The sequence below is a fragment of the Myotis yumanensis genome, unplaced genomic scaffold (genome assembly GCF_028538775.1).
Source record: "Myotis yumanensis isolate MYYU_CA2020_CCGP unplaced genomic scaffold, mMyoYum1.0.hap1 SCAF_21, whole genome shotgun sequence".
Taxonomy (NCBI): Eukaryota; Metazoa; Chordata; class Mammalia; order Chiroptera; family Vespertilionidae; genus Myotis; species Myotis yumanensis.
The window spans coordinates 11,147,996-11,156,242 of record NW_027223772.1 but is presented as its reverse complement, the minus strand read 5'-3'; the positions used below and the strand labels follow the sequence as shown (position 1 = coordinate 11,156,242).

Here is an 8,247-nt window from a genome sequence, read left to right as displayed (position 1 = left end):
GGTCCCTAGAGCCGTCAGAGTCATAGAGACAGAGGTAAGAGGGAGGGGACCAGGGATGGGGGAGTGGATGCAGAGTTGTTGTTTAGTGGGGACAGAGCTTCAGTTGGAGAAGATGAGAACAGTGATGGAGATGATGGTGGTGACGGCAGCACAACAATATGAATGTACTTAACACCACTGGACTGCGCCCTGAAAAATAGTTAAAATGGTAAATTTCATTGTGTATATTTTACTGTGATAAAGATATACCAAAAAAAAAAAAAAAAAATAGAAGGCACTGTCCTGGGTGCGGGAGAATTGGGTAGAGCTGTTCTCCATCTGCCCTACATGGGTGGTTGGGTCACTGTCAAAATCCTGGTTGTGAGATTTTTATAAGATATTATTGAGAGCCAAAACCGGTTTGGCTCAGTGGATGGAGCATCGGCCTGCGGACTGAGGGGTCCCAGGGTGGATTCCGGTCAAGGGCATGTGCCTGGGTTGCGGGCGCGTCCCCAGTGGGGGATGTGAGGGAGGCAGCTGATCGATGTTTCTAGCTCTCTGTCTCTCTCCCTTCCTCTCTGTGAAAAATCAATAAAATATATATTTTTTTAAAAAAAGATATTATTGAGAGAAACCGGGTCAGATTACATGGGCCACCTCTGCATTCTCTCTTACAAATAATGTCAATCTACAATTATATTTTTAAAAGGCTAAAAAATAAAAGGGGTGGCCCAGATTTGGTTGTCTTGCCCCAGAGAATCTGGTCCAAGCAGGTCCAGTTGGGGTCTGGGCTGAGTATAAGGAATTGGCCACGGGCACTGGTAGTCAGTGGGATTGAGGGCCACCATCCAGACCAGTGACCTCCACAGCTATGTTCTCATCCCTTCACGGAGCTTCCACAGCCTTTAAGACAGCTGCTGTGTCTCAGCCACTGCTAATGCGATCGATCCGGAGAACAGCTCCTTCGCTGTACCACCTGGTTTCTTAAAGGAGCTTCAAACCTTTTAACCATCTCACAAAACACAACAGAGGCAGCACAGTCCTCCCACAGTGACCCTCTGCTTCATTAAACCACATCCACCAAGTGACAAGGATGGGCCTTTTGTGCCATTCCAGGAACGCTGGGCCAGGGTCCCATCGACAGAGCAGATCCACTTCTCGGTGTCTTGGCTGGGTCCTGGGCCCAGGGCCCAGGAGTGACGCTACCCAAGAACAAGGATGAAGGAAGGGAGCATTGCCGTTGCAAGCATGTGCCTTTGAATCATCTACAGGTCTCAACTGCAGAAAAGATACTTATGCTCCGTTAAAGGTCAGGAAGGATAAATGATTTCTCTCTGTGTACTCGGCAGAGTGGTGCTCAAAATTAAGGTAAAAATAATACCTTGTCTTCATATGCTCTCTCCTTCCAGAGATGGCTCCAATTTGCCTGTCAACTTGACTGCGAGATGGAAGAAGGAATGCTGGTGAGTGAAATCAACACATCCCATTTTTAAGGGTTAACCCAGTGGTCGGCAAACTGCGGCTCGCGAGCCACATGCGGCTCTTTGGCCCCTTGAGTATGGCTCTTCCACAAAATACCACGTGCAGGCGCGCACGTACAGTGCGATTGAAACTTCGTGGCCCATGTGCAGAAGTCAGTATTTTGTGGAAGAGCCACACTCAAGGGGCCAAAGAGCCGCATGTGGCTCTCGAGCCGCAGTTTGCCGACCACTGGGTTAAAAGAAGATGAGAGACAGAGTGTCACTCATCAAAGGTCCGACACCTTACTCTGTGGTCCAGTCAGGGAGGTTCTAATTGTTCATCAAAGACTGTATCATTAGGGTAATAATGTGGGCTGTCATGAAGAACTTTTCAGTGTCTGAACCCAATAAAATCTTGCTCCTTGTGGTCCATGATGTGGGCCAGGGAGCCACCAAAGCTCATCCTCTCCATACAGTGACTCAGGGCTCCAGGGCTCCTCTGGCTTGTGGATTCAGCTGGCAATGAGCACAGACCAATGGTGTAGAGGTTGGACAGAGTGGTGGTGTCAGGATGGCCTGGGAGGAGCCACTCATGGCTGTCCTTGCCTCTGGCCAGACCTGACTCACTTGGTGAGAGAGGCTCAGAAATGCAGAACAGCACAAACTCCTTGCATCTTGGCACATAGGACAGCACATTCACTCTCTTGTTCCTGTACCTGTGCAGCCAGCCAACTCAGTCACCTTCAGAAAGAACATGCAGAGAGAATAATAAAATAAAAGTACCTCATGCCAATCCACATAGCACTTCAAAGTACTAAGAGGAAAAAAACTCACTGTCCATGCATTTCTACAGAAAGGTTACTTGCTGTCCAGACCCATTTTCTCCCTTCCTTTTCTTCTTCTCAAAAGAACCGAAGATATCATTCTGGAGCCACCGAGATGGAGCAGGTCAATGGCTAGCTGTCCACCCAATGATGACAACCATGGTCTCAGAGAGAATAGTAACTGCGGACTCCAGAGAGAGCAGCAGTGGGCTGAGTGGGGAGAGAAGTGAGAACTTGACAAGTGACCAGCACGGTGGTGAGCTGATTTGTCTTGAAGGCAGTGAGTCTTAGCCCTGTTCTGTGAGCAGGACGGCAATGACTCAGAGGACTGCACCGGGGGCCTGTTGGAGCCAGAGTGGGGGCTGCCCTGGATCCTCCCCCTCTTCTTTCCTGGCCTGGCTCTTAAGCCATGGCCGGGGCATAGCCCTTCAAATGCTGAGGAAAAACCCATCTCTGGTGAGGACCTGGGAAAATGGGGCCTGGACTCCAAAGTATTGGGGGGACTCCTGCTTATTTTTCTTATTTTTCTCTTGCCAGTTTTCCCCGAAAACTATCGTGTTATATGAAGCTTCCACACAGCTCATGGCGGGAGAGGAGTCTAAGATTCTGAGAGAACCAGAGCTTCTAGCAGAAGGACCGGGAAGGTGGCTGAGGTCCAGGGGTAGAGGAGCTATGGGTGAGCTGGACCCTCACAGAGCACATCCCAGAGGCCAGCATAGGCTCTGCGCACACTGATGCTGAGGTCACCCCCAGAGCTTCCTAGACACAAGTGAGGTCTGAACTTTATAGGCCCCACAGCCTTACAGTGTGGGCTCTCACCTCTGCCACTCAGTGGTGGGAAGACAGACTGTGGAGCTTGTCCGGTAGGGGCAGCACATCCATCACCAGCCTCATGTGAAGTCTGGAGGGAGAACGGAACTGCATGTGAACAGGCACAAGGGTCAAGTGCAAGAAGCCAGGGCAGTAGAGCCCCAGCTGCAGACCCACCACACCCTGCACTTCAGTTCCAAGTACAGCTCTTTTTTGCAATAGTAAGAATTGTAGGTTTGACTTTGAAGAAAAAAGACCTCAAATTACATTAGAGATTTCCATTTTGGTTTGTCACATGTTCAATGGATGTTAGCTGAACCCAATGTGGTAATCATTTCACAGTGTAGGTAAATCAAACCATCCTGCTGTCTGCCTTAAACTTATACAGTGGTGTATATCAATTATTTCTCAATAAAGCTGGGAAAAATAAACAGTGCCTTAATAAATGGGAAAAAAAAGTGGTTATAGATGCAGTGAAATGCATACACAATAACTAAAGAAAACAAATCAAAATACACACATAACAAATAGTATCATCTTGCCCTGGAGGCATGCTCAGTGGTTGAGCATTGATGTATGAACCAGGAGGTCATGCATAGAGTCCCTGTCAGGGCACATACCCTGATTGTGGGCTCCAACCCCAGTAGGAGGTGTGTAGGATGCAGCTAATGAATGATTCTTTCTCATCATTGATGTTACTATCTCTCTCCCCCTCTCCTTTCCTCTCTGAAATCAATAGAAATTATATTTAAAAAATAAATAGTATCACCTCAAAAAGGTATTTGGATATATAAATTTACCTAAGACAAACAGAAATACTTTGAAATGTTGACAGTGGTTAACCCTGGATAATGGAGAGAAGTGGTTTCTTTTACCTCATATATTTCTTGTAAATTTCTACTAATGATCCTGTATTGTTTTGATAATGAGAACAAATCTTCTAAAAAAACATTTAAATAACTATTTTTGGTTTAAAATGCATTTTGCACCCATGTTCAGTGACCATCCACTCATCTTTGAGAAACTTAAAAAGTGCTTTGGGTGTGAAATATCCTTTAAACTGCATTCTTGCACGCTAACAGCCCCTGAATGAGAACACGTGGCTTTGGAGATGCTGGGTCTGCTTGGAAAAAATAATGGGGCAGGGGCTGGGGCGCAGTAGGGGAAGGGGCAGATCAGGAACCCTGAAGAGAGAGGCTCCTAGGCAGAATGCCTCAGTATCCACAGCACAGGCTGTATTTGAAGAATTCCTCATTGGAAGGCTGATATCTACAGTAAAGGTTCAGATCTGATCAATTTTAGGCATGAGCCATAGCTAATTTTCTTTTAGAATGGTTTTTGCTGTTCTTATTGCAAACCTATATATATAAAAAGCTAATATGCTTAATGTCCAACCGTCTGACCAGTCGCTATGATGCGCACTGACCACCAGGGGGAGATGCTCAATGCTGGAACTGCCTTGACGTGAACTGGCAATTTACAGAAAACCTGGAACCCACAAGTAACACTCAGCTTCCCCCAAGTGGGACACAGGCCCTGCCACCACCTTGAAGCGACACCCCACCAAATAGCAGCCAACACTGCCGAGACCCCATGGCGCAAAGCCCACAGCCCAGCCCAGCACAGAAATGATGGCTGTGGGCGCCAGGTAATGATGTCACATAGGACACCCGGCTTCCTCTCCCTGGTGACTAGCCTCCTTGGAGTTTCTTCATCCCACTTGCTTTATAGCCAAGTGAAAACATTTTACAGTTTAACCAAATGTCTGTGAAACGTTTTCACGTGCCTCATCTCATTTCATCCAAACAGAACTCCTGGAGTAGGTAGATAGGAGACTTGGTAGAATCCTATTTTCTTTCAATTAGCCGGAAAATGGAGATTTAGAATGTTTAGAAACTTGGCCCAGCTGAAAAGAAATAAGAAATGGTAGAACTTGAAAATGACTCCAGGTTTTCTCACTACACAGAATATAGTCAAACAGTGCTACAGTTAAATAGTTCACCCTTTGTACTCCCTGTATTTTCTACAATAATAATCTGCTTCGTATTGATATTTACTGCTGTGTTGCTGACAATATCCTGAAAGAAAAGTTGGGGTGCTTCACTGGGCTGGAAAAAGTTTAGCTAAATCAGAAAGCAGGTCTAATTAAGCAAGTTTGTCAACATACAGTGGGGCCTTGACTTACGAGTTTAATTCCTTCGGAGACTGAGCTCCTTAAGGAGCTCGTTAACTCAAATTACTCTGTCAACTCAAAGCAAAAAATCGGCGGAGAGACAGCTGGTATCTCAAAAAACTCGTTAGTCGGGACACTCGTAAGTCAAGGCCCCACTGTATGTATAAAGCTCTCAGTGGTGCCAGTCATACCCATGTGTTTCAATCTGTCATTGTTGATGATGAGTTTGGTTGACTGTGATCAGAATGCACACTCTGATTTCAGGCCTTTGAAACAGCGATGGTCTATAATTGTAAATGTTTCCTATGCACTTCAAGTGAACTAGTGCTCTCCATCTGTGGGGTGTGATTCTCTAAAAGTGTCAGGTCCAGTTGCTGAGAGCTAGTCTAAATCTCCTACACTCCATTGTTTTCTGCTTGTTGTTTTGAGATCAATCACCCTTTCAAGGTAGGATTTGGCAAATGCCTTGAGGGGAGATTGCAGGCAGATGTGGTGGCTACTTCCCTGTGGTTTCTGCCTCTCTGAGGTTCTGTTCCTCAAATGCCCAGCTGCTTGGGCACCTTGAATTTCAAACTCTGTTTCATCCTTTGTCCCACGGAATGACCACTTCCTACTTGAACTTCATTCCTATGTGCTCTTCACTATAATCATGATCACCATACTTGGACATGATGAATGACCGATAAATGTTATTATTCCTTTTTAATAATCAGCCTCTCCCCTCCATGGAGGGTTCCCTGTTCCCTCTCCTCCATGCCCTGTCCCCTCCATGTAGGGTTCTGTCTCCTCCCTGCCCTTCTCCCTTAAAGTGGGCTTCCCTTTCCCCCCTGCCTGCCCCCTCAAAGTGAGGTTCCCTGTCCCCCTGCCTGCCCCCTCCATGGAGAGTACCTTCTCCTCCCTGCCCCTCCCCCTCAAAGTTGGGATCCCTGTCCCCCTGCCCTGCCTCCTCCATGGATAATTCTGACTCCTCTCTGCCCTGCTCTCTCAAAGTGGGGTTCCCTTTCCTCCTGCCCTCCCCCCTGCATGGAGGATTGCCTGTCCAACTGCCCTGTCCCCTCCATAGAGGGTTCCCTGTTTCCCCTCTCCTCCGTGCCCTGCCCCCTCTAATTGGGGTTCTCTTTCCTGCTGCCCTCCCCCTGCATGGAGGGTTTCCTGTCCCCACTATGGGGTCCTTCCCAGTGGGGTTCCCTGTCCCCCAGCTCTGACCCCTCTATGAAAGGTTCCCTGTCCACACTGTCCTGCCCCCTGCCTGGAGGGTCCCTTCTCCTAGACACACAATGTCAGGGCCTGGAATAAGCTCTGCCCCTGTCCATTCCCTTCCTTCAGCTCTCCTCTCCACCCTCCCCCGCTCCCCCCCTCAATGCATACACACACACACACACACACACACACACACACACACACACACACTCTGTTTGACCAGGTAGTTAACTTTCTGGGGACTACAGATCTGTCTTGTCCCCTGGCTTGAGACAAGTCCTGGAGAAGCAGGACCCCTCACTGTCTGGCTTAATAGACAGGGGTCCTGCTGGGGTCTGGCTGGAACTCTGTCCCCAGCTGCCTCCTGTCAGTACAGCAGCCAGCACTCATCCAGGTCCAGGGAGCACACGCAACCTGCACCCGAATGACGGGGGACCAGCTGCCCACAGAGAAGGAGCCCACACTTGGGCTCTTGGTCTCGCACGGGGGCTCTTGGTCCCAGGTGGCGGCTTGATGGAGCCTCTCCACTCTCCTGCTTTCTCCCATTACCCGGGGCTCACCAAGTCCCAATCCTTCAGGATAGTGACTCCTTGGCTGCCCCCACAGAGCAAGGCCCAGAGAAACCCCAATCCTCCAAGTGTTTTAAATACCTGACAAGCCCAAGTTCACCCTTGGAATGAACCCTTCACGCCCACCACAGCCACCACCACGTGGGACACTCCAGGCCGGGCCCCTGGGAAGTGCCAGATAGGCTGGAACCCGCACTCAGTTGCGAGGGGAGGGGGCGGAGGGAGGAGGTTTAACAGGGCTTTTAGGCGGGAGGCGCTGGGCAGGTGAGCAGGAGGGCACTCACCTTGGTGACATGGAGGAAGGTGGTCTGGCCCAGCACTGCCCCTCACCAGCTTCAGCTCCAGTTCCTCCCTCAGATTAGCAAGAGGATCCAGGCCACACGCGGGAGAGGAGCGCCTGCAGGATGGTGGCCTGGATTCCAGGCTGATGCACTTGGTCTGGCAGCGGGGCGGCATCCACACCAGCACGCCTCGGCCTCCAAAGGCTCCTCCAGCTCCTCTGCCCGCGGGACCCTGGCGGACTCGGGCGAGGCAGCGGCGCGAGCCAGGAAGCCCAGCGGGTCCTGTGACTCCAAGTCCCTCCAGGCTAGTCCCCCTCACCCACGTGGACGCCTGTGGCCAGATCTGCCAGGCTGGCCTGCCAGGCGCATTGGCCGCTGCAGCGCCACCTGGTGGGGCCTCTGCGCAGTACCAGGAGGCCATCCTTTGCTCAGTAGTGTGGGTTACCTCATCCACCCAGCATTGCTTACTGACAGTCTGTCCCTGCAGAATAATGTCAACACAGGACACTTCTGCGTTTTGACCAAGTCAGTGTCGAGAGCCAGAATTTTTCATGAGGTCACTGGTTTGGTCATCATGATGTAGAATATCTGATCTTCTGACTTATTTTATTAAATGTTTTCTATTAAAGAAGGATATAATTTTTTGTAGATGTTAGAAAGGAGGGTATGTCAATATATTGCGTGTATACCAGGTGTCAGCAATTTATAGTCAGTGGGTGAGATCTGGCCTATTGCCTGTTTATATATGTCCCATGAGATAACAATAATTTTTATTCACTTTTTAAAAGTTAGAAAACAATGAAAAGAATATTTTTGATACATAAACATCATATGAAATTAACATTTTGGTGTCCATAATTAATGTTTGGTGTCCATAATTACTGTTTGACTGGAAGGCAGACATGTACATTCATTTACATATTGTCTTTGGCTACTTTCATGTTACAATGG

At 48.8% G+C, this 8,247-nt stretch overlaps 1 long non-coding RNA gene across 1 annotated transcript; it reads right to left on the bottom strand.

Annotated features, from left to right (window-relative positions):
• Positions 1-1,645: 1,645 nt before the first annotated feature.
• On the bottom strand, positions 1,646-7,605 carry LOC138998780 (uncharacterized). Its single transcript, XR_011469262.1, has 4 exons — positions 7,300-7,605; positions 3,083-3,164; positions 2,274-2,473; positions 1,646-2,180 (listed from the first exon to the last, which is right to left on the bottom strand). It is a non-coding gene; the product is annotated as an uncharacterized lncRNA (long non-coding RNA).
• Positions 7,606-8,247: the final 642 nt, after the last annotated feature.